The 25,938-nt window shown below is 32.7% G+C and overlaps 1 protein-coding gene across 7 annotated transcripts in view; it reads left to right on the forward strand.

Annotated features, from left to right (window-relative positions):
* KCNJ16 (potassium inwardly rectifying channel subfamily J member 16) overlaps nt 1-25,938 on the forward strand; it is a 141,691-nt gene that overhangs the window by 93,531 nt on the left and 22,222 nt on the right. Inside the window, exon 1 of one of the 7 annotated variants that reach the window (XM_074260637.1) lies at nt 17,491-17,687. The exons of the other annotated variants lie outside the window; for them this stretch is intronic. The gene's annotated coding sequence lies outside the window, so the exon portion shown is untranslated. Of the gene's footprint in view, nt 1-17,490; nt 17,688-25,938 lie in introns of those variants that run through there. 7 annotated transcript variants of the gene reach the window in all.

Here is a 25,938-nt window from a genome sequence, read left to right on the forward strand (position 1 = left end):
ATGTGAATTTTTAAGTAATCAGAAAGGCAATGAAATGTATAATTAAAACAACAGAGCTGTCCCCCTCTCCAGTCACTTCAAAAAGGGTTGAAAATTAACAAAAGATCCCTTGGAGAATGTAACTGCTTTCTAGAAAGGATAGAATTGAAATTTAAGAACTGGCTATCCTTTTCCCTTTATTTGGATACTGTTTGCATCTTTTAAAATGCAAAAATAAATCTTAGGTAATAAATGTGCATCCTGTTTATTGTGTTATAGTAAGTACATTGGCAGAAAATTCCTATGAAATTTCTGACAGTCTATCATTTTGTGGGAAGTAAAAGTTAAAAGAAACTCCACATCTCCCAAAGAAAGCAGAACAGGGGAAACAGTGAAATAAAGACAGACTATCATTTAATTTCCTCTCTGTAATCTATTCTCTAACTGTGTGTCTAACTGCTGTCAGCCACGTGTAAAATACAAACACATCTGTGGGTGGTGAGGGAGCAACTATGAAGGCCGACAGTTTTTTGGCTTATTGATTTAGCATCCTTCAATCTTTCTCTGGAGACACACAGAGACCAAAGCCTTTATAGATTGAACAACTTTGCCAAAAACCTGGACTGTTTTTTCATTTGTTTCTATCTAGACAAGCTTGTATGAAGAGAAAGAAGCTTGGGATAGTACTGTTCACACATGATGTAGAGAAATGAGACATAAAAATGACAAATTAAAAGGAAAAATAGCATGAAAAGAATCATTAACTGTGGACTAAAAAAAGGTGAAAAACATGACTGTTTAAGGAGTTATATTCTAAACATGGCTATGAGAGGATTTCAAGTTGGATTTATCATCTGATGGCTTCAACATTTTCCCCTGCTTCCTAGTTTGTTCAGATGTTAGGTATATCTTAATAAAGTGGCAAGAGCACTAGATTTGGAGAACAGAAACTTGGCTCAAATCTCTTCCTTGCTGTTTGACCTATGTATGATCTTGAGCAAGTCATTTACATCATCTGGACTTCACTTTCCTTGTTGATAACATCATCACATAGGTTTCTTCCAGATCTAAGCACATGAAGTCATCCTTGGCTTTTCCTTTTAATCTTGGTCACAGAGATAAAAACTAGTATGCTATAGTTATTAGATTTTCTTAGTTTAAATAAAAAAAAAATTACAGCAATTTTATTTCCTTAAAATTGAGAAAAATATAAATAATTAAAAAATAAAGATAAACCAGGACTTCATGAATCAAACATTTTGTCCAAAATCTTACTCTAATGGGGGTAAGAAATAGTCATCACTTACATAAACCCATTGCAAACATTTTCACTCTTGACCAAATTGGATAAACCATTGTTCAACTCCATATTTTACTAGAGAACCATGACTAGAGATGCCCACTCTAAAGATTGATCCAGGTATATGAAAAAGGCCCGTATTGTTATCTTAAAGAAGGTAGAATTAGCTAGTCAATTTGTCCTTCTGTTCTCCCCCTCTCCATCCCATTCATTTTTTATATCTTATTTTATGACATGGAATTTTCATTTCACAGGCTTGATTTAGACAAGGTTAATTTCAGAAATAAAAGAGAGGAAAGAATTCCTGGCCACTTTATGTGCATTTTTCTCACTATACTCATGGACAGTGAGCTTTTGGTTCAATCTCAAATGAGACATGATCTCACTAGGGATTTGTTCCTTATTTAAAATATGTAGTTTCACAGAATGAAAGGAGTAGAATAGATTTCACATCTTCCTCTGTCTCCTTCTAATGGAAAAATATAATTTGTTACCTGCATGTCTGATGGAGACTTCCCTATATAAATCTTTCCTTCAGGGGGAAGGAAGATGGGGGGAGTGGAGGGAGGGGAGAAGGGGGTGCAATATAACTTCAGCATTTTAGCCACAAATGACACAATGTTCAGGAAATGAGAAACTTTAAATGAAGTTAGTGACCTTGTGAAAATTCAGAAAGTTTGTTAATTTAGAAAAGTGATCATTATTAAAACATACCATATTTAATGGTATGGAATCCACTTCTCTGGAAAACTTTAAAACCAGGGCAGATATTTGTCTTAAATTTCCTCTAGAAATAGAGAGGTTGATTACATAACTTTTCCAAGTACCTTTCAGAGTAGATTTAGTTATTCTGATGTAGATCATAGATCATAGAATTGGACTCATTTTCAAATTTCACATTATTTTGGAAGCCAACTAGTTCACTTCACTCATTTTAGGAATGAAGAAAATAAAGCTCAGTAAGATTAAGTGATTTAGGTAGAAAGAGGTAGAAAGGTAGAGAGAAATAGATCCAGGATTTGAACCCATCATCTAACTCTAAGTCCATATTATTTTCTTGAAAAATTAATTCCTTCCATTAAAAAATTAAAATAAAAAAAATGACAGTAGATTCTATTTGGGGGAGAAATATCATGATTATCAAACCAATCTATGTCCTTCACTAAGATTTAACAGATTGGACATGTATACATATATTGTATTTAATTTATACTTTAACATATTTAACATGTATTGATCAATCTGCCATCTGGTGGGAAGGAAGGGGGGGGGAATTAGAACAAAAAGTTTGGCAATTGTCAATGTTATAAAATTACCCATGCATATGTCTGGTAAATAAAAACTATTAAAATTAAATTTAAAAAAAGATTTAACAGAAAGAAAATACATGATGTAGAAGATAATAAAGTAGTAGCTTTCTGCAGATATCTCCACTGCAATCCTAAATTCTTAAAAAAAAAAAAAAAAGCATGTATGATGGTATACTTAGATAATTCTAAAGAATCAACTAAAACCTTCTAGAAACAATTCATAAGTTTAGCAAAGTGGCAGTATACAAAATATAATCACATAAATCACAGCATTTCTATGTTACCAACCGAGTCTAGCAGCAAGAGATATAAAGATAAATTCCATTTAAAGTAACTGCAGATAATATAAAATATTTGGGAGTCCACCTGACAAGACAAAGTCAGGAACACAATTACAAAATGCTTCCCACACAAAGAAAGGCAGATATAACCAATTGGAAAAATATCAAGTGCTTATGGATAGGCTAAGCTAATATAATAAAAATGACAATTCTACCTAAATTAATCAACTTATTTGGTGCCATACCAATCAAACTGCCAAGAAACCATTTTAGAAATCTGGAAAAAATAACAACAAAATTCATCTGCAAGAACAAAAGGTCAAGAATTTCAAGGGAGTAAATGAAAAAAATGAAAATAGGAGGCAGCTAGCTGGTGTAGTAGATTTTGCAACAGCCCTGAACTCAGAATTACCCGAGTTCAAATCTGGTTTCAAACACTTAACACTTCCTGGCTGTGTGACCCTGGGCAAGTCATTTAACTCCAATTGCCTCACAAAAAACAATGCAAATGAAGGTGGCCTAGCTATACCAGATCTAAAACTATATTCTAAAGCCCAGCTAAGAAATAGAGTAGTTGGGGCAGTTAGGTGGCCCAGAGTACCACCCTTGGAGTCAGGAGGACCTGAGTTCAAATCTGGTCTCAAACACTTAATACTTCTCAGCTGTGTGACCCTGGGCAAGTCACTTAACTCCAATTGCCTCAACAACAACAACAACAACAACAACAACAACAACAACAAAATCAAAGAAAAAAAAAAAGAAAAGAAAAGAAACATAGAGTAGTTGATCAGTGGAATAAGTTAGATTTACAAGACATAATATTCAATGACTATAGTAATCTAGTGTTTGCTAAAACCAAAGATGTCAGAATCTAGGATAAATACATGCAATTTGATAAAAAATGCTGGGAAAATTGGAAATTATTATGGCAGAAACTTGACATTGACCCCACACCTACCCTCTACCAAGATAAGGTTAAAATGGGTTCATGATTTAGACCCAAAAATTGATACTATAAGCAAATTAGAAGAACAAAAAGATAGTCTCCCTCTCAGATCTGTAGAGAAGGAAGAAATTTGTGGCCATAGAGGAACTAGAGTACATTATGGAATGTTTTGATTAATGCTAAGTTAAATTTTTGATGATATGAAGGAAATGGATAATTTTGATTATGTTAAGCTATTGCACAAAACCAATGAAGACAAGATTAGAAAAGGAAACTGTAAACAAGGGAAAGGAAATTATTCAGGGATTATAATAAAGGTCTCATTTCTACAATTTATAAAGAATTTACTCAAATTTATAAGAATAAAAAACCATCTTCCAACTGATAAATGTTTCAAAAGATATGAACGGACAATTTTGAGATGAGGGAAATTAAAACCATTTTTTGGTCATATGAAAAGGTGCTCTAAATCACTATTGATCAGAGAAATGCAAGTTAAGTTAACTATGAGGTACTACCTCACACTCTCAGATTGGCTAAGATGACAGGTAAAGATGATGATGAATGTTGAGGGATGTGTGAAAATTGGGAACTAATACATTGTTGGTAGAGTTGTGAACTGATCCACTATTCTGTAAAGCAATATGGAACTATGTCTAAAGGGCCATCAAACTGTAAACACCTTGCGATCCGGCAATATCTCTACTAATCCTGTATCCCAAAGAGATCATAAAAAAAGAAAAGTATCCACATGTACAAATATATATATATATATAATATATATATATATATATATATATATATATATATATATATATATATTTCAGTCCTCTTTGTAGTGGCAAGAAACTGGAAATGTAGTGGATGCCCATCAGTTGCAGAATGGCTAAATGAGTTATGGTATATGAATATTATGGAATATTATTGTTTTGTAAGAAATGATCAGCAGCATGATTTCAGAAAGGTCTCAAGAGACCTATATGAACTGCTGATAAGTGAAGTGAAAAGAACCAGGAAAACATTATATACATCAACAATAAGATTATATGATGATTAATGCTGATGGATGGGGCTCTTTTCAATAATGAGGCGATTCAGGCTAGTTTCAATGGTCTTGTGATGAAGAGAGAGCCATCTGAAACCAGGGACTGGTGTAGATAACAACATAATATTTTCACTTTTTGTTGTTATTTGCTTACATTTTTTTTCACATTTTTCCTTTTTGATCTTATTTTTCTTGTGCAGCATGATAAATGTAGAGATATTTTAGAAGATGTGTACATGTTTGACATATATTGGATTACTTGCTATATAGAGGAGAAGGTAGGAAAAAGGGAGGGTGAAAATTTTTTTTGGAACACAAGGTTTTGCAAGGGTGAATGTTGAAATCTCTCTATGCATGTGTTTTGAAAATAAAAAAAAATCTTTAGAAATTAAAAATTAAAAAGACCTACAAAAAAGAAAATAAAAAGGATTATGCTCTACATATAATCAATATAAACAAGACTACTAAATAGGACATAAAAACTCACAAAAATATGAAATTTTTTAAAAATTAATTTTTAATTTAAAATTTTAAGGTTCAGATTTTTATACTTTCCTTTCTTCTCCCCTCTCCCTGAGATGGCAAGCAGCTATAGGTCATATGTGTGTAATTATATAAAACATTTCTGTATTAGTCATTTTCCACAAAGTCTTGGATGAAAGAAAAAAAGAAAGAAAATGAAAAAATAACATGCTATAATCTATATTTAAAAATCAGGGGTTTTTTTTGTTTTTTTTTTTTGTTTGTTTGTTTATTTTTTGAGGTGGATAGTATGCTTCATCATTAGTCCTTTAGGGGAAGTGTTAAATCATTATATTGCTGAGAATAACTAAAATTATTCACAATTTCTTTATTGAACAATACTGCTGTTATTTTATAAGATGTCCTCCTGGTTTTTGTTCACCTCATTATGTATCAGTTTATCTAAGTATTTCTAGTTTTTTTTTTCTGAAATCATTCTACTTATCATTTCTTCTAGCACAATAATATGCTATTACAATTAAACATGAAAATTGTTGAAGAACTTAGTTACTTAAAGCTCCTACTCCTCTTCCTCAACTGCTAATCCACTGTTATATTAAGTACAGTGAATATGATTAAATTCATAGATTTTTACTTTTAGTTATAACAGTGTATATCTGTGCCAAGTTCCTTCATGGGAGTGACATTAAAGCTGAAATTACTCTTCAATTGACATCAGTTGCTAAATCTGACTACAAAGGAAAGAAAAGGAAGAGGTACTATAGAAGGAGTTGGAAGAAAGGGATGAGAGCATAGTACAACACCAGAGCAAAAGAGAGGCAGAAATTTCTATGAGTGAGAAAAAAAAAGAGTATTGGAATCCCAGGTGTTGCTGGTTTAATCCACTGAGTTTACTCTTGATTTAGATTTGGGTAGATTTTTCATAACTTCTAATGTGAAGAAGCAGACAATGTCCTTACTTGGGGATGTGTATAAAAGTGAAGAGGAGAGAAGTTTTATAGTGAAGAAGTTCAGGGACAGACCAAAAAAAGTTTTCTCGGAAACAATCTGTGGTTTTGGTAGATTGGTGCTTTATTATCTCTATTCAAAAGTTCTGGATAGTATTCTTGCATTTTTTCAACATTATGCTCGTTCAAATATTTTGTTATTCTGAAAATTCTCTTAAAGACTAAAGTTATTAGTTATTTCTGCACATCTCCTTTCAAATCTTTTCTTTCATGTTTCTAATTCCTATTATGTTTTAGTAATAAATAAGTATGTATTGCTTAATTATTTGAAATGCCTATGTTCTTTTTAAAATATTCTTGTCTTTTGCTTCCATTATATCAATTTTTCTTCTACTACTCTATTTCTATGTTCTCAAACTGTTATATTCCCTCAGAGTTCCTAATACTTTAAAGAGACTTTCTATATAGAATTTGACTTTTTTCCTACCTGGTTACATTTTAAATTTTATGTTGAAAGTTCTAATTTTTATTTTTATTTTTATTTTTTTGTTTGTTTTTTTATTTTATTTTATAATTATAACTTTTTTTAGACAGTACATATGCATAGGTAATTTTTTACAACATTATCCCTTCCACTTACTTCTGTTCAGATTTTTCCCTTCCTCCCCCAACGCATTCCCCCAGATGGCAGGCAGTCTTATACATGTTAAATATGTTATAATATATTCTAGATACAATATATGTGTAGAACCCAATTTCTTGTTGCACAGGAAGAATTGGATTCAGAAGGTAAAAATAAGAGTTTACAATCATTTCCCAGTGTTCTTTTTCTGGATATAGCTGATTCTGTCCATCATTGATCAATTGGAATTGGATTAGCTCTTCTCTATGTTGAAGATATCCACTTCCATCAGAATACATCCTTGTACAATATCATTGTTGAAGTGTATAATGATCTTCTAGTTCTGCTCGTTTCACTTAGCATCAGTTGATGTAAGTCTCTCCAAGCCTCTCTGTATTCCTCCTGTTGGTCATTTCTTAGAGAACAATAATATTCCATAACATTCATATACCATAATTTACCCAACCATTCTCCAATTGATGGACATCCATTCATCTTCCAGCTTCTAGCCACTATGAAAAGGGCTGCCACAAACATTTTGGCACATACAGGTCCCTTTCCCTTCTTTAGTATTTCCTTGGGATATAAGCCCAGTTGCAGTATGGCTGGGTCAAATGGTATGCACATTTTGATAACATTTTGGGCATAATTCCAGATTGCTCTCCAGAATGGCTGGATTCTTTCACAACTCCACCAACAATGCATCAGTGTCCCAGTTTTCCCACAGCCCCTCCAACATTCATCATAATTTGTTCCTGTCATCTTAGCCAATCTGACAGGTGAGTAATGATATCTCAGAGTTGTCTTAATTTGCATTTCTCTGATCAATAGTGATTTGGAGCACTCTTTCATATGAGTGGAAATAGTTTCAATTTCATCATCTGAAAATTGTCTGTTCATATCTTTTGACCATTTATCAATTGGAGAATGACTTGATTTCCTATAAATTAGCGTCGGTTCTCTGTATATTTTGGAGATGAGGCCTTTATCAGAACCTTTAACTGTAAAAATGTTTTCCCAATTTGTTACTTCCCTTCTAATCTTGTTTGCATTAGTTTTCTTTGTGCAGAAACTTCTTAATTTGGTGTAATCAAAATTTTCTATTTTGTGATCAATAATGGTCTCTAGTTCTTCCTTGGACACAAACTCCTTCCTCCTCCACAAGTCTGAGAGGTAGACCATCCCATGTTCCTCCAATTTATTTACGATTTCGTTCTTTATGCCTAAATCTTGGACCCATTTTGATCTAATCTTGGTATATGGTGTTAAATGTGGGGTCCATGCCTAGTTTCTGCCATACTAATTTCCAGTTTTCCCGGGAGTTTTTGTCAAATAATGAATTCTTATCCCAAAAGTTGGGATCTTTGGGTTTGTCAAACACTAGATGGCTATTTTTATTCACTATCTTGCCCTGTGAACCTAACCTATTCCACTGATCAACTAGTCTATTTCTTAGCCAATACCAAATGGTTTTGGTGACTGTTGCTTTATAATATAGTTCTGGATCAGGTACAGCTAGATCACCTTCATTTATTTTTTTTTTCATTACTTCCCTTGAAATTCTGGACCTTTTGTTGTTCCATATGAATTCTGTTGTTACTTTTTCTAGGTTATTAAATTAGTTTCTTGGAAGTCTGATTGGTATAGCACTAAATAAATAGATTAGTTTAGGGAGCATTGTCATCTTGATTATATTCACTTGGCCTATCCAAGAGCACTGAATATCTTTCCAATTATTTAAATCTGACTTTATTTTTGTGGCAAGTGTTTTATAATTTTGCTCATATAATTCCTGACTCTCCTTTGGTAGATATATTCCCAAATATTTTATACTATCGACTGTTATTTTAAATTGAATTTCTCTTTGTGTCTCTTGCTGTTGGATTGTGTTGGTAATGTATAAAAATGTTGAGGATTTATGTGGATTTATTTTGTATCCTGCAACATTGCTAAAATTCTGAATTATTTCTAATAGCTTTTTAGCAGAGTCTTTGGGGTTCTCTAAGTATACCACCATGTCATCTGCGAAAAGTGATAATTTGATTTCCTCATTTCCTACTCTAATTCCTTGAATCTCTTTCTCAGCTCTTATTGAGGAGGTTAGCGTTTCTAGTACTATGTTGAATAGTAATGGTGATAGTGGGCAACCTTGTTTCACTCCTGATCTTACAGGGAAAGGTTCCAATTTATTGCCATTACATATGATGTATACTGAAGGTTTTAAATATATGCTCCTTATTATTTTAAGGAATAGACCATTTATTCCTATACTCTCAAGCATTTTTAGTAGGAATGGATGTTGGATTTTATCAAATGCTTTTTCTGCATCTATTGAGATGATCATATGGTTTTTATTAATTTGATTATTAATATGGTCAATTATACTAATAGTTTTCCTAATATTAAACTAGCCCTGCAATCCTGGTATAAATCCCAATTGGTCATAGTGTATTATCCTGGGGATGATTTTATGAAGTCTATTTGCTAATATCTTATGTAAGATTTTAGCATCAATATTCATTAAGGAAATTGGTCTATAGTTTTCTTTCTTAGTTTTCGATCTACCTGGTTTAGGTATCAGTACCATGTCTGTGTCATAGAAGGAATTTGGTAGGACTCCTTCAATCCCTATTTTTTCAAATAGTTTATATAGCATTGGGGCTAATTGTTCTTTAAATGTTTGGTAGAATTCACATGTAAATCCATCTGGTCCTGGGGACTTTTTCTTAGGAAGTTGGTTAATAGTTGTTCTATTTCTTTTTATGAGATGGGACTATTTAGACTACTAACTTCTTGCTCTGTTAATCTGGGCAAGCTATATTTTTGAAGGTATTCTTCCATTCCATTTAAGTTATCAAATTTATCGGCATAAAGTTGAGCAAAGTAGCTCCTAACTATTGTTCTAATTCCTCTTCATTAGTGGTGAGTTCACCCTTTTCAATTTCAAGACTAACAATTTGCTTTTTCTCTTTCCTTTTTTTAATCAGGTTTACTAAGGGTTTGTCTATTTTCTTGTTTTTTTCATAGAACCCACTCTTAGTTTTATTAATTAATTCAATAGTTTTTTTTACTTTCAATTTTATTAATCTCACCTTTTATTTTTTGAATTTCAAGTTTCATGTTTGTCTGGGGGTTTTTAATTTGTTCCTTTTCTAGCAATTTTAGTTGTAAGCCCAATTCGTTGGTGCTCTTTTTCTCTATTTTATTCAAGTAGGCCTGTAGAGATATAAAACTTCCCCTTATTGCTGCTTTGACTGTATCCCACACATTTTGGTATGATGTCTCATTATTGTCATTTTCTTGGGTGAAGTTATTAATTATGTCTATGATTTGCTGTTTTACCCAATCATTCTTTAGTATAAGATTATTTAGTTTCCAATTATTTTTGGTCTATTTTCCCCTGGCTTTTTATTAAATGTAATTTTGATTGCCTTATGGCCTGAAAAGGATGCATTTACTATTTCTGCCTTACTGCATTTGATTTTGAGGTTTTTATGCCCTAGTATACGATCAATTTTTGTATAGGTTCCATGAACTGCTGACAAGAAAGTATACTCCTTTCTGTCTCCATTTAGCTTTCGCCAAAGATCTATCATATCAAACTTTTCTAGTATTCTATTTACCTCTTTGACTTCTTTCTTATTTATTTTGTGGTTTGATTTATCTAATTCTGAGAGTGCAAGGTTGAGATCTCCCACTATTATAGTTTTGCTATCTATTTCTTCTTGAAGCTCTCTTAATTTCTCTTTTAAGAATTTAGATGCTGCACCACTTGGTGCATATATGTTTAATATTGATACTGCTTCATTATTGATGCTACCCTTTAGCAGGATATAATGCCCTTCCTTATCTCTTTTAATTAGATCAATTTTTGTTTTTGCTTGATCTGAGATGAGGATGGCTACTCCTGCTTTTTTTGTTTTGCTTGAAGCAAAATAGATTCTGCTCCACCCTTTTATTTTTGGTTTGAATGTATCACCCTGTTTCAGGTGTGTTTCCTGTAAACAACATATGGTAGGATTCTGACTTTTAATCCAGTCTGCTAACTGCTTCCTCTTTATGAGGCAGTTTGCCCCATTCACATTTATGGTTAGAATAACTAATTCTATATTGCTTGCCATCCTATTAATCCCTGCTTATGCTTTTCCCCTTTCCTTGCCTCTTACCTCCCTATCCAGTATTAAACTTGTGAACAACACTTGCTTTTCACAGCCCTCCCTTTTTAGGATCTTAAGTTCCTCCCCTTATTTTACCCCTTTTCCTCACAATTTCTGTATTCCCTTCCCCTTAGCTTACTCCTTCCCTTTCACTTTTCAATGAAGTGGAAGAAGTTTCACCATAAATCGAATATGTCTATTGATACACACTATGTTCATCCCCCTCCTTACTTTCTCTCAGATATAATAGGTTACCTTTGCCTCTTCATGAGATGTAGTACCACCACTTTACACTTTTTTATGATATAATTTCATTTCCACCTCTAGTTTCTAAGACAAATTGTACATATGTTCTTTACATATTTTTTTGGCAGAAGTATAGTTCTCAAGATTTCTTTTTACCTTTTTAGAAATCTCTTGAGTTCTGTATTTGAAGATCAAACATTTTATGTAGGTCTGGTTTTTTCATCAAGAATAGATGGAATTCATTTATTTCATTAAATGTCCATCTTCTTCCCTGGAAAATGATGCTCATTTTTGCTGGGTAAGTTATTCTTGGCTGCATACCAAGTTCCTTAGCATTTCGGAATATCATATTCCAGGCCCTCGTTCTTTTAATGTAGATGCTGCTAGATCCTGGATTATCTTTATTGTGGCTCCTCCATATCTGAATTGATTTTTTCTAGCAGCTTCCAAAATTTTTTCCTTTGTCTGATGGTTCTTGAACTTGGCCACTATACTTCTTGGCGTTTTGATTTTAGGGTCCCTTTCAATAGGTGATCGATGAATTTTTTCAATGTTTATTTTACCCTCTGTTTCCAAAATGGCTGGGCAGTTCTCTTTGATAATTTCCTCAAAAATAGTGTCCAAGCTATTTTTTTCCTCACATTTTTCAGGGAGTCCCATTATTCTCAAATTGTCTCTCCTGGATCTGTTTTCCATATCTGTTGTCTTTCTAATAAGGTACTTGACATTCTTTTCAATTGTTTCATTTCTCTGGTTTTGCTTGACTACCTCTAGGTTTCTCCTTGAGTCATTCATTTCTACTTGTTCGAGTCTGATTTTCAATGATGTATTTTCTTCACTCACTTTTTTATATCTTTTTGTAATTGTCCAATTGTATTTTTAAGTGAGTTTTTTTCTTCTATGGAATTTTTTTCCATTTTATTTTTTGGAGAGCTGATTTCTTTATCCAGCTCACTAATCCTGTTTTCCTTGGAGTTTATCTTTTTTCAATTCACTAATCCTGTTTTCCTTGGAGTTGTTTGCCTTTTCTAATTCACTAATTTTATTTTTCAATGATTTGATCTCTTTATCCACTCTGGATAACTTCTCCAGGCTCTCTTTCTAAAAATAAAAGGTGAGATTAATAAAATTTAAAGTAAAAATAAACTATTGAATTAATTAATAAAACTAAGAGTTGGTTCTATGAAAAAAACAACAAAATAGACAAACTCTTTGTAAATCTGATAAAAAAAAAGGAAAGAGAAAAAGCAAGTTGTTAGCTTAAAAATGAAAAGGGTGAACTCACCACTAATGAAGAGGAAATTAGAACAATAGTTAGGAGCTACTTTGCTCAACTTTATGCCAATAAATTCGATAACTTAAATGAAATGGAAGAATACCTTCAAAAATATAGCTTGCCCACATTAACAGAGGAAAAAGCAAATAGTCTAAATAGTCCCATTTCAGAAAAAGAAATAGAACAAGCTAATAACCAACTATCTAAGAAAAAATCTCCAGGACCAGATGGATTTACATGTGAATTCTACCAAACATTTAAAGAACAACTAACTACAATGCTATATAAACTATTTGAAAAAATAGGGATTGAAGGAGTCCTACCAAATTCCTTTTATGACTCAGACATGGTACTGATACCTAAACCAGGTAGGCTAAAAACAGAGAAAGAAAATTATAGACCAATCTCCCTAATGAATATTGATGCTAAAATCTTAAATAAAATATTAGCAAATAGACTTCAGAAAATCATCCCCAGGATAATACACTATGGCCAAGTGGGATTTATACCAGGAATGCAGGGCTGGTACAATATTAGGAAAACTATTAGCATAATTGACTATATCAATAACTAAATTAACAAAAAAACATATGATCATCTCAATAGATGCAGAAAAAGCATTTGATAAAATCCAACATCCATTCCTAATAAAAACACTTGAGAGTATAGGGATAAATGTCCTATTCCTTAAAATAATAAGGAGCATATATTTGAAACCTTCAGTAAACATCATATGTAATGGCAATAAATTGGAACCTTTTCCAGTAAGATCAGGAGTGAAACAAGGTTGCCCACTATCACCATTACTATTCAATATTGTACTAGAAACGCTAGCCTTGGCAATAAGAGCTGAGAAAGTGATTCAAGGAATTAGAGTAGGTAATGAGGAAATCAAACTATCACTCTTTGCAGATGACAAGATGGTATACTTAGAGAACCCCAAAGACTCTGCTAAAAAGCTATTAGAAATAATTCAGAATTTTAGCAATGTTGCAGGATACAAAATAAATCCACATAAATCCTCAACATTTTTATACATTATCAACACAATCCAACAGCAAGAGACACAAAGAGAAATTCCATTTAAAATAACGGTCGATAGTATAAAATATTTGGGAATATATCTACCAAAGGAGAGTCAGGAATTATATGAGCAAAATTACAAAACACTTGCCACAAAAATAAAGTCAGATTTAAATAATTGGAAAGATATTCAGTGCTCTTGGATAGGCCAAGCGAATATAATCAAGATGACAATACTCCCTAAACTAATCTATTTATTTAGTGCTATACCAATCAGACTCCCAAGAAACTATTTTAATGACCTAGAAAAATTAACGACAAAATTCATATGAAAGAACAAAAGGTCAAGAATTTCAAGGGAAGTAATGAAAAAAAAAAATTAAATGAAAGTGGCCTAGCTGTACCTGATCTAGAACTATATTATAAAGCAGCAGTCACCAAAACCATTTGGTATTGGCTAAGAAATAGACTAGTTGATCAGTGGAATAGGTTAGGTTCACAGGGCAAGATAGTGAATAAAAATAGCCATCTAGTGTTTGACAAACCCAAATATCCCAACTTTTGGGATAAGAATTCATTATTTGACAAAAACTTCTGGGAAAACTGGAAATTAGTATGGCAGAAACTAGGCATGGACCCCACACTTAACACCACATACTAAGATAAGATCAAAATGGGTTCATGATTTAGGCATAAAGAATGAAATCATAAATAATTTAGAGGAACATAGGATAGTTTACCTATCAGACTTATGGAGGAGCAAGGAATTTGTGACCAAAGGAGAACTAGAGATCATTATTGATCACAAAATAGAAAATTTTGATTACATCAAATTAAAAAAAAAAAAAAAAACTTTTGTACAAACAAAACTAATGCAAACAAGATTAGAAGGGAAGTAACAAATTGGGAAACCATTTTTACAGTTAAAGGTTCTGACCAAGGCCTCATCTCCAAAATATACAGAGAACTGATGCTAATTTATAGGAAATCAAGCCATTCTCCAATTGATAAATGGTCATAGGATATGAACAGACAATTTTCAGATGATGAAATTGAAACTATTTCCACTCATATGAAAGAGTGTTCTAAATAACTATTGATCAGAGAAATGCAAATTAAGACAATTCTGAGATATCAATATACTCCTGTGAGATTGGCTAAGATGACAGGAACAAATAACGATGAATGTTGGAGGAGCTGTGGGAAAACTGGGACACTGATGCATTGTTGGTGGAGTTGTGAAAGAATCCAACCATTCTGGAGAGCAATCTGGAATTATGCCCAAAATGTTATCAAAATGTGCATACCCTTTGACCTAACAGTGCTACTACTAGGCTTACATCCCAAGGAAATAGTAAAGAAGGGAAAGGGACCTATGTGTGCCAAACTGTTTGTGGCAGCCCCTTTTGTAGTGGCTAGAAACTGGAAAATGAACGGATATTCATCAATTGGAGAATGGTTGCGTAAATTTTGGTATATGAATGTTATGGAATATTATTTTTCTGTAAGAAATGACCAACAGGAGGAATACAGAGAGGCTTGGAGAAACTTACATCAATTGATGCTGAGTGAAACGACCAGAACTGGGAGATCATTATACACTTCAACAATGATACTCTATGAGGATATATTCTGATGGAAGTGGATATCTTCAACATAGAGAAGAGCTAATCCAATTCCAATTGATCAATGATGGACAGAATAAGCTATACCCAGAAAAGGAACACTGGGAAATGAGTGTAAACCGTTTCCATTTTTTGTTTTTCTTCCCAGGTTATTTTTACCTTCTGAATCCAATTCTTTCTTTGCCACAACAATAACAATCAAATTCGCTTCTGCACATATATATTGTACCTAGGTTATACTATAACATATTTAATATGTATGGCAGTGCCTGCCATGTAGGGGAGGGGGTGGAGAGAAGGAAGGGAAAAATTGGGAACAGAAAGGAGTAGAAGGAATAATGTTGTAAAAAATTACCCATGCATATGTACTGTCAAAAAATGTTATAACTATAAAATTAATATTAAAAAAACAATTTGATGAAAGTAAAGTTTTCTTGTCCAGGTGATAATTAACAATTTTTAACCACTATTGATTTCTTTAATTCATGAGATCAAAAGGAGATGTCATACAGCAAGTACTTTGTACACATAGAAACCTCACATAACTGAAATTTTTCATCTCCAAACTCATGAGAGAAAGAGAAAAGTAAAAATTAAAGAAAAATACATGAGGGATATAATTAAAAAGAAATTAGGGCCAATACAGACCAATCTTTTATACTTTCTATTCTTATAGCTGAAAATAATGATCATTAATGATCTGAAGAATTACATTAAATTCTTGTAAGATTCTAAAAATTATATATTATTGAGCTTATTTATTCATCTATTCAACTGAGATTTATGAATTATCCATGATGTGAGAGCATTTTAAACTTGTTTTATTCAGTATTCAGATTTCAGTTGTGTCAAGAACTCCAAATAAAACAAACAAACAAACAAACAACTTTCTTCAACCTGTATAGATCAAAATTATTCAGCCTTTTAGAGATTTTCAAGGCTGTCTACTGGTTAATCAATATTTTTCATGATCTCTTAGCTAGAATTTGTCAAAGATGAGACTTGAAGCCAGGTCTTTCTGACTCTGAAGCTAATTTCTCCACTAAGCTCTACTGCGTCTTTGAAGAGAAGGAAACTATACCAAGAAATACAATAGTTCATCTCTGTCCCCAAGTAGTTGACAGTCTCTTTGAAAAAAAATCATTTGGATATTCATGACAATTAAATTGTGATGTATGAGAAGGACCTAGGAGTACAGTGTTATAGATATATGTAATAATAGACTAGAGTTGTCAGGGAAGGCTTCCTCAAGCAGGGAGGTTTCACTGGGCCTTGAAAAATACATTAGTTCCAATTCATAGCTATCCTTGGAGACAGATACTGCCTGATGTCTCCTATTTGCTCTTTATCTATAAGATCTTTGGAAGACCTAGATAAATACATAGGCTTGCTTTTTACAAATGGTTATTTTGTTCTCTTCTCTATAAGGAACCAAAAATGACTGGTCAGCACCCTGCTTATCAACCTTGATTTAAAACAAAAAACAAAACAAACAAACAAACAAAATCTTCTCAATAGCTTCTCCCTTGACAAAGAGATTTGTAAAAATCCTTATGTACATCTTGGTATCTCTGATGGTTCTACTTTGTTTTTAGTTTATAAGTGAACCCACAGTTAGTACTTTTTTTTTTAGAACACAAATAAAATATTGCTAGGAAATAGACTTTTCTTTAGGAACACAACTTAAGATAACATTTAAGAGCATATATAAGTTATTACTCCTACACGTGTAATAGAGATGAATAAAAATAATAGACAACATTTGTATAATGATTCAAGGTATGCAAAATGCTTTATAAGTATTAATTCATTTATCCTCATAGCAACCCTGAGAGATAAATGCTATTATAATTTCAATTTTCCTGAGGCAGGAAGCAGTTAATGATTTGCAAAGGTTACAGAGCTAGTAAATGTCTGAGATAGGATTTGAACTTAAGTTTTATGTGATTCCAAATCCCATGCTTTGTACCATAGCCCTCTGTGATCTCCATGAGGTTCATCACAATATTTTATTAAAAAATAAGGAAATTATTATATCAAATGGTGACAAGTATATGACTATTGAATTAGACAAAAGTCATCAATGTTGATAAGAAAAAAATATATTTCCTCTTTCTATTCATTCTTTATTGTTTGTTTGTGGATGCCATCCTTGGCAAGCCTGACTTCTCCATGTAGGCATGGTAACTGGAAAATAAAGTGCCAATTCACCAAAGTGAAGCTAAGAACCCAGTTGCCTTTGTCTGAGCTCAGTGGCATTCAGAAAGCAAGAGAGGAGCGAGATTCTCCTATGCCGTTTCCCATCTCTATGACCATGGCGTTGCTGGGTTCAGAAGGAATAGCATAGGCTCAGGAGGGTGAAATATAAGAGGGCCAGCTGGCCTGAGGAACATGTAGGATCAAAAATAAAGGACTTTTAAACCTGAACCTCGCTTGCTGAAATGCAGGTAAGCAAATTTAGTTGGCTATAAAAGGGCTTGAGTAACTGAACCTCAGCTCCTAATCTGTTCCTCTTTTTGACACATTGGCTAATCAGGCATTTTTTCCCTGTACTATATATGGGTTGATCTAGGTTTCTTTTCTTTTCTTTTTATTAAACATCTCCACTGTAGAATCTTGATCCAAAGAGACTAATAGTACAAGTTCCATTTATAATGTAGTTAAGAGGTGTGATGCTGTGATATAGAAACTAAAAAATAAATTGATTGAGCTGACTATTGATTTAATATGAAACATAATAAAAGAGTTTCGGTATTTAATTTCCTTTCAAAAGTCATTTATGCCTAAATATCTTTATCATTTTTCCTCTGTATCATATTAAAGCAGTCATATTAGAATGAAAAATTCAGGGACATTTAGAGCAAAACTTGCTGCAAACAGTTTAAGAAAGCAAGGATTTCTTTGAAAATAAAGATTTATGTTGAAATATCATAAAGACTCTAGGAAATAACTTTCAGGAAATGATAATAATAATAGTAATAATAATAATAATAGGAACTAGCATTTAAATAGCATTTACTATATTCTAGGTACATTTACAATTCTTATCTTATTTGCCCTTCACCTCAACCCTAGGAAATAGGTATCATTATTACATTTTAAATGAAAAATGTAATTTTTTTATAGTTATAGTTTTATAGTATAGTTTTATAGTATAATTTTTTTAAAAAACATATAACATTGACCCTTGCAAAATATTCTGTTTCAGATTTTCTCTTTCTCTACCCAACCTCCTCTCCTAGATGGCAGGTAGTCCAATATATGTTAAATTACATTCTAAATGATGAAAAAGCTGAGGCAAAAAAGAGGGTAAATGATTTATCCAAATACCTGTGTCTGGATTTGAATTCAAGTCTTATTGACTCCAGGTCCTGCTGTCTCTCCTCTAGGCCACCTAGCTGCCCCTATATACAAAGATATATAGAAGGATAAATCATTTATACATTAAAGTATGATGTCTTTATCCAAGTATGACGTAAAGTATGATGGTTTATACATTACAGGTAGACTAAAGTATAAAAAATAACAAACTGCTAGGTATATATGTTTCATTACATTTCTCAGGAAGATGTAGATCTCCATAGTAAGAAAAATAGCAGTTATTGGTAAACTATCACAATGCTGTAAAACTGCAAAGTATTTACAGATGATGTAGCTTGATACTCAAACAATCATATGAAATAAGTAACCCAATGATTACTATCTCCATGTTCCTGATGAGACTGATGCTTAGTGAGGTTAAGTAATTTATCCTAGATAACAACAATATGCAATAGTGTAATTACAACTGGAACCCAGATTTTCTGATTTCAATTTTGCTGCCAAAATATAATTTTCTATCTCTTTAGAGAATGCAGAATGTTTCCAGATCTGGCATAGATAGAGGAATAGAACAGAATAAAGATGAAGGTAATGATAATCAGATTTTATAATTGTGTATCACTTTAAACTCTGTCTTCATAGAAAACCTGTAAAGTATTTAGGAGGCAGATATTGGACCTCATTTTATAGGTGGGGACATATGTCTGCCTCCTAAATACTTTAATGAATTAGCAGCATTAAAAAACCAAACCAAAACAAAAAATAAATCCTAAATTTCCTGATTTCCAATTTTCTTTCCAATACAAAACTTATCAGGCTTTGCAAAATCTAAGGAGGTTGATTCTATCTATCACCAAAACGATCAAAAGATAATTCATGTAATTTTTATAATTTATAATAATATATTGATAGTTTAAATTCTCATTTAATATTTATTTCTTAAAAAAAAAAGAAGGAACAAGATAATTTCAAAGGTCCTTTCCAATTTTAAAATCTATAATATGAAAAACCTTAAAATATTTCTATATTATCATAATTCTGAAATTTCATGATTCCACATTTACCTATAATCAAGGAAGATCCAAAATCACATATGTGCTTGTAGCTATGTTATTCAAATAAATTGATAAGTGATTATGTCAGCACATCAACTGTCTTTATTCATGCATTGTAAATCCCATGTAATAATTCTACTTAGATTTAAAATGAGAATAAATGACATACAAATTCAGAGTAAAGTCAATGACTTTCAGAATTGGAAAAAAAAAAGATGTCACTCTTTGCAACAACTTTCTATTATATAGGAATTTTGAAGATATTAATAACCTAATATTTTAGTCAGCTGTAAGCTAAACATTATCAGTTTAACTGTTCTTCCTATAATAATGTTTCCAAATCTCTTACAACTATGGTTCATCTTTGGATGTTTTCAAGAGTATCCTAATAAAATGTTGTATCCAAAACTAAGCATAATACTTTAGTTGTATTCTCAGAATACAACAGGCCTCTGCTTTCATTAGCTTTTTTGGCAGCTGCCACACACTGTTGCCTCAATTAGTAGTCAACAACAACAACAACAACAAAAAGCTTTACATCTGTTTCATATAAACTATTACCATTAGATTTCCCCCATTCTCTACTAATGTAATGAATTTTTTTCCTTAATGGAAGAATTTTGTACCTTGTTATATTTATTTTTCTTCATCTTAGTGGTTTTGCAATCTGTTGAAAATTCTTAATCTTCATTTTGACATTTATTCAATTAACTACTCTTCTACCTTTATGTTATCTACATATTTAATGTTGCCTTTCTCTGTCTTTATCCAAGTAATTGATACAAATGAAGAACAGGATAAAGTAACTATGGTCAGAACCCTGACAGATGCTACTAAAAACTTTTTCTCAGTATGATGTTGGGAATATATTAAATTAAATTGTATCCACCTAATCATACTACTCCTGAACTCATTTTACCCTTGTTTCACAAGAATAATTTGGGAGTCAAATACTTTTTATTCTGAAATTAAGATAGACTATGTTAATTATTAGTTAACTAATAATTAATACAAATTAAAATGAAATTAGTTTGGTGTGATTTTCTTTTTTAATGAACTTTTGCTGGCTTCACATTGTTTTTAAGTAATCATAAGCAACATACTTACTCTTCTCTTTTTGAATTTAGTTACCATTATTATTAGTCTTATGGACTCTATAAGTTTCAGGATTATCATTTTTGCCCTTTTCAATATGTGGACTTTTTATTGCTTCTATTCCTCTAAATCTATGATATTTATAAAAGTAGGCATCAGATCAAGTCTATCTTCTCTTTTTTATATAATTACAACAAGAACCACTGCAAGGCCAGGGTTAGATTGGTGCACTTTTGTTCTTTCTCTCTAAAAATGTCCTTGATTTTTATTTGTATTTAGAGATCATGCTTACTATTGGAATAGCTTGGATGTAAAGAAATGTGTCAGGCTCTTCTCCTGACCTCTTTAGCTCTACACAGTCCAACTCCTGAGATCTTGGGGAGAATTACTAAAGTCTGGTGCATGTCTAGGATGACTCCAAAAAAAGGAGAATAAAAAGTTATTAAATAGAAAATAAAATAGATCAAGTATAGGTCAGCTATTTATTCTCCCCCAAAAGGAGTTCATACTCCATCAAAGATTCACAAATATGAATTGACAAATTTATAAACATGAGGTGCTAGCTTATAACTGATGGTATACTCTCTCAAGAGGTTGATATTTAGAACATCAGAACATGAAACATTTTGTTACAGTTAAAGAAGTTTTTCACCTTCCTCTTTTACTGTACTATCTCCCTCAAGCTTAATATCTTCTAAAAAGCACGGCCAGGGTTGGGTTCCTTTTCCTGTCAGTGTTCTTCTTTTTCAGGAAGTGATATAGTAGTTTAGGAAGTATCTCCCATAATGTCTTGACATTGACTGAGAGACCCAGGAGTTCCTGACCTTTTCAACTCACAAAATTACCTCCAAGGCTAAAAACATCTATCTCAAGATCACTTTTTGGTCATCAGTGCTCAGAAAAAGAAACACAAGACAAAAGAGGAAGCCAGGGTCATGATAACCTGACTCAGAATTACTGAGAATTAGCAGCTGTTCAAGTAGCTAGGTATTTTTCCAAATCTCCCTCTAACTCTCTCTTTAAATTTCAGTCTCTCTATCTCTGTCTCTCTCTCTGTCTCTGTCTCTCTGCCTTTCTCTCTCTCTTTTTCTCTTTACACACACACACATTAAAGCACTACATGAATGTTAGGAATTATTATTATTCCTAAATATAGAATTCATTACTATGTGAATTACAAAAGTTACTAGTTTTATACACCTTGGTTTTATGGTATAGAAAGAAAACATCCTTCCCAAATAGATGGGGCATTTTTTTTTCAAAGAAATAGTCAATAGAACAGAGGTTCTTAACCTCCAAAAAAGTTTGTGTATGTGTGTGTGTGTATGTGTGTGTGTGTGTGTGTGTGTGTGTGTGTGTGTAAAATTTTGAGGGAGGAATAATTATTTTCATTAACCTCCGATTTTCTTTGTAATCCTATGTATTATATTGTATGCATTTAAAAATATTAAGTTGAGAAGTCTGTAGGCCTTGCTAGATTATCAAATGGTTTTACAACACACACACGCACACACACACACACACACACACACACACACACACACACACACACACACAAAACAAGAATCCCTGCAAATAAAAAGTTACCAATAACTGTAACAAGTTTTTTTTTTTTTTTTTTAAATTGGGTACGTAACAGGACTTCATTAAGTTTCAATATAGTTGAATTCATTAACATTTAATTAGATTCATTGAAATTAAAAGCTAACATTAAATTTGGATAGGTAGATGGCTCGGTGAATAGAGTGTTGGGGCTGAGGGCAAGAAGACATCTTCCTTAGTTCAAATCTGGCCTCCAACACTTACTATGTCACCTTGGACAAGTCATTTAATCCTGTTTGCTTTAGTTTCCTCTTCTGTAAAATGAGCTGGAGAAGGAAAAGGCAAACCACTCTAGTATCTTTGCCAAGAAAACCTCAAATGAGGTCAGGAAGTGTTGGAAACAATTGAAATGACTGAACAACAACAATAACACTTCTATTTGCTATTGCCTAGGAATCCATCCTTCTTACTATTGAATAGTAGGTTTGCAGAGCATCTAGAATCATCCTTTATTATAGGAACTTGATATTTGTTGTCAAGTTCTAAATGCATAATATTACTTCTTTCTTTCTCTATCTTATTTTTCTAGGTTTTTCTGTTTATTCCTTCTCCATATAGAGTCTTTTCTAAGGCCCCTATCCACTTAGGCTCTTCCTTTCTTATTTATTTCCTAAGGAATTTCTTCACATTCTCTTCTAATAGGATAGACACAATACATTTTTTAGAGAAAACATTGTAATCCCCTGAAAAAGGAAAACCAGCCTCACAGATACATAGGTTGGCCACTGTAACAGGTCCTTCAGGGTTCATATTTCTAGCATCTGTACATAAACTAATTCCCTGATGATTCCTCTTGAGAAGTATTAACAGGCAAAGAAAAATGCCTGCTTGGTCTCTTGGAAAATCTGTTTTTAAACCTGCCTAGTATTCTCCCTTTACCTGCTTCTCACCTCTGTCACCTTTCTAGGAGGACTAGCAGTCAGCATTTGCCAAGGCATTTACACCTCACCTACTTTAGTTCATATTTTTTCCTTATAGAGGATACCTTGGAGTCACACTCAACTCTTCACTTTTTCTCCCTCCTTCCAATGAATCAGATACCAATTCCTCTATTTGGTATTTAAATCCCTTCATAACCTGGATCCAACATAAATCTGCAGATTGATTACTTTTCTTGATCTACATTACTCTAGAGAAAACCAAACTAGCCTTCTTTTCTTTCCATGAATTCTATTTATAATCTCTCCCTGTTTACAATGAACTCCTTCCTTGCCTGTAAGAATCACTACTTCTTTTCAAAGATGATCTCAAGTGCTACATTCAATATGAGACACTTATCCCATCCTCCTATCAATGTTATTGAAAATCATTTCATATTTAATTTGCATATGTATATATACACATATATATATGCATTGATTCCTTTAGCATAATGCAGCTTCTTTCAGTCAACAGGAATTATTTATTTTTATCTTATAACCAAAAGCCCATTATATTTCCTGGCACAGAGTAGGTACTTAATAAATGGTTGCTGATTGACTAACATAAACAGCATTTTAACAGAATTCTCCCACACCTCATTGATGATTTTGATAAGCAATATTCTATGACTTTCCAATCATTTGTCCATTGTGCTTCCCATATTTTTGCTAGGTTTCATAATCAAATTTAATAATTATTGATAAGACTCCTCTGCAAATAGTAGTATCAGTGAGATATCTTCATAATACAAGTGCACCTTTGCTCTCAGAAGTTCCTAGGGTGTGATAATAATGATAATTAATAATAACATTACATTCTTTAAACTACTAAGGCCCTTTTCATCTGGACATCGCAAAGAAAAGATGGAATTTTTTTTCCTTCCTCTCCCAGCCCATTTTCTTTTCATCTTCAGTTTAATCTAAAAAACAGATTCTCCTTAGTCATCTGCCTATGGCATGAGTTTTCCCTTCATTTTTGATGCTAGGATTCCACCAAAATAAATTCCTTTTTTTTTTTTAATTCTTCCTTCTTCTTTACCCTAGCCCCAGCCCTGCTGACCCCCCATCTAATGTTTATTTTTTGAGATGATCAAGTACTATCCATAAGGGTAACAATGTCCTTGAGAAGAGAAATACAAATGATCCTTCTGCTCTCTTTGGTACAAATGGCATCAGCATTTTATAAGATGTTTCCTAAACAAGGGAAGGACACAGTGGGAACAAAAGTAAAAGAATTGGAGTTCTGAGCCTCTAGCTAACAAATCTGGATACTGCCTTTTCAAAAAAAAAATGCCCCCTGCCCTCAAAGAGTTTAAAAGTAAACTAACTCTGCTTTCTTTACTTCTTTTGTTATCCACCCTTTATATTTGATCCTAATTCTGTTACAGTTGTCAAGTTTCTGCTCACATGGATGATTTATTCCCAGATTTTTTTTTCAGATCTGTGTGCCCCAAAATGTTATCCTTTCCTTCTTTCCTCAGGATGCCCTATGACATCATCAGCCCTCAGTTGTTTTCCCCTTTGTGTTGTTATGATATTGGTTTCTTTCCAAATGACTTTCAAAGACACCAAAGCTGGAGAGCTAACTTGGATCCAGGAAAACTCACTAGTAGAAATGCAAATTTTTCCAGAAGCTCCTTCATGAGATTCCATCACCTAATTTACTCATGCTGATGTATTTGCTGTGAATTCTGCCTTCTGTTTCTTTTCATGTTACATTGAGTTTGTAATAACTGTAAGTAGTCATTTAATCTTAGGAATGTGCAAAGCAGGAGGTTGTTTAAGAGGTTTAGGAATGGGAGGAAGTTAATCTTTCTCAATCACCAACTACTTGTTCCCCTCAGCACTCTGCCTCCTACCCCTCATATAAACATAGTTCCTACTCATTGTAGCTAAACTTATATGTTTCAAATTACATCCTTTTACTTTCATTCAAATAGGGCCTCAGTTCACCATTAACATAGTAATTAATAGCCTTAAAGAGTGATAAATATGCATCATTATTTAAATTTAATTGTGAATCAATTTAAGATTTAATCATTTGAACAGATATTTATAGAAGGGAAAGGAAAGAAAGAAAACAAAGAAATCTGGATCCTGAAGAGGTGGGAAAAGAGCATACCACACAAGGAAAAATGATGTTCCAAAAAAAGGAAACTGAAAGTGTCAAAAACAAACAGCATATTTCACAATTTCCCTACAAATGGCCATCAAAATTAATCATGATACTGTACTCATTTACCTCATCTCTGTCACTGCCATAGTAATTCATGGCTATGATTATTACTGTGAAATTGACTATTCATTAAGAAAATATTAAGAGAGAGAGAGAGATACATACACACACAGGGAAACAGACAGACAAACTGGGAGGCAAAGTGAGAGAGAAAATCTGCCTGGTTTAATAGGGTCATATATTTCTCTGAATGCCCTATTCTATGTATAATGCTAAGAAGAAGGCAGGCAACATGTATTTAAATGCTTACAATATGCTAGCCACCATGTTTAGAAGGAGGTCTAGATGAAGATGCTAATTACAGGGCTTATCTTCATGAGTAACCCTGACATAGTGAGGAAAGAAGTCATAAAGCCTATTTTCAAGAGATTACTCACTTCAAAAAATGGCTGTACCCTACCATTTACTAGTACCTTGGTCTTTCTAGTGTCATGGATTAAATTAGTAGATCTAAAAATTAGATCTAAAT

The sequence above is a fragment of the Sminthopsis crassicaudata genome, chromosome 4, assembly GCF_048593235.1.
Source record: "Sminthopsis crassicaudata isolate SCR6 chromosome 4, ASM4859323v1, whole genome shotgun sequence".
In the NCBI taxonomy this organism is placed as follows: Eukaryota; Metazoa; Chordata; class Mammalia; order Dasyuromorphia; family Dasyuridae; genus Sminthopsis; species Sminthopsis crassicaudata.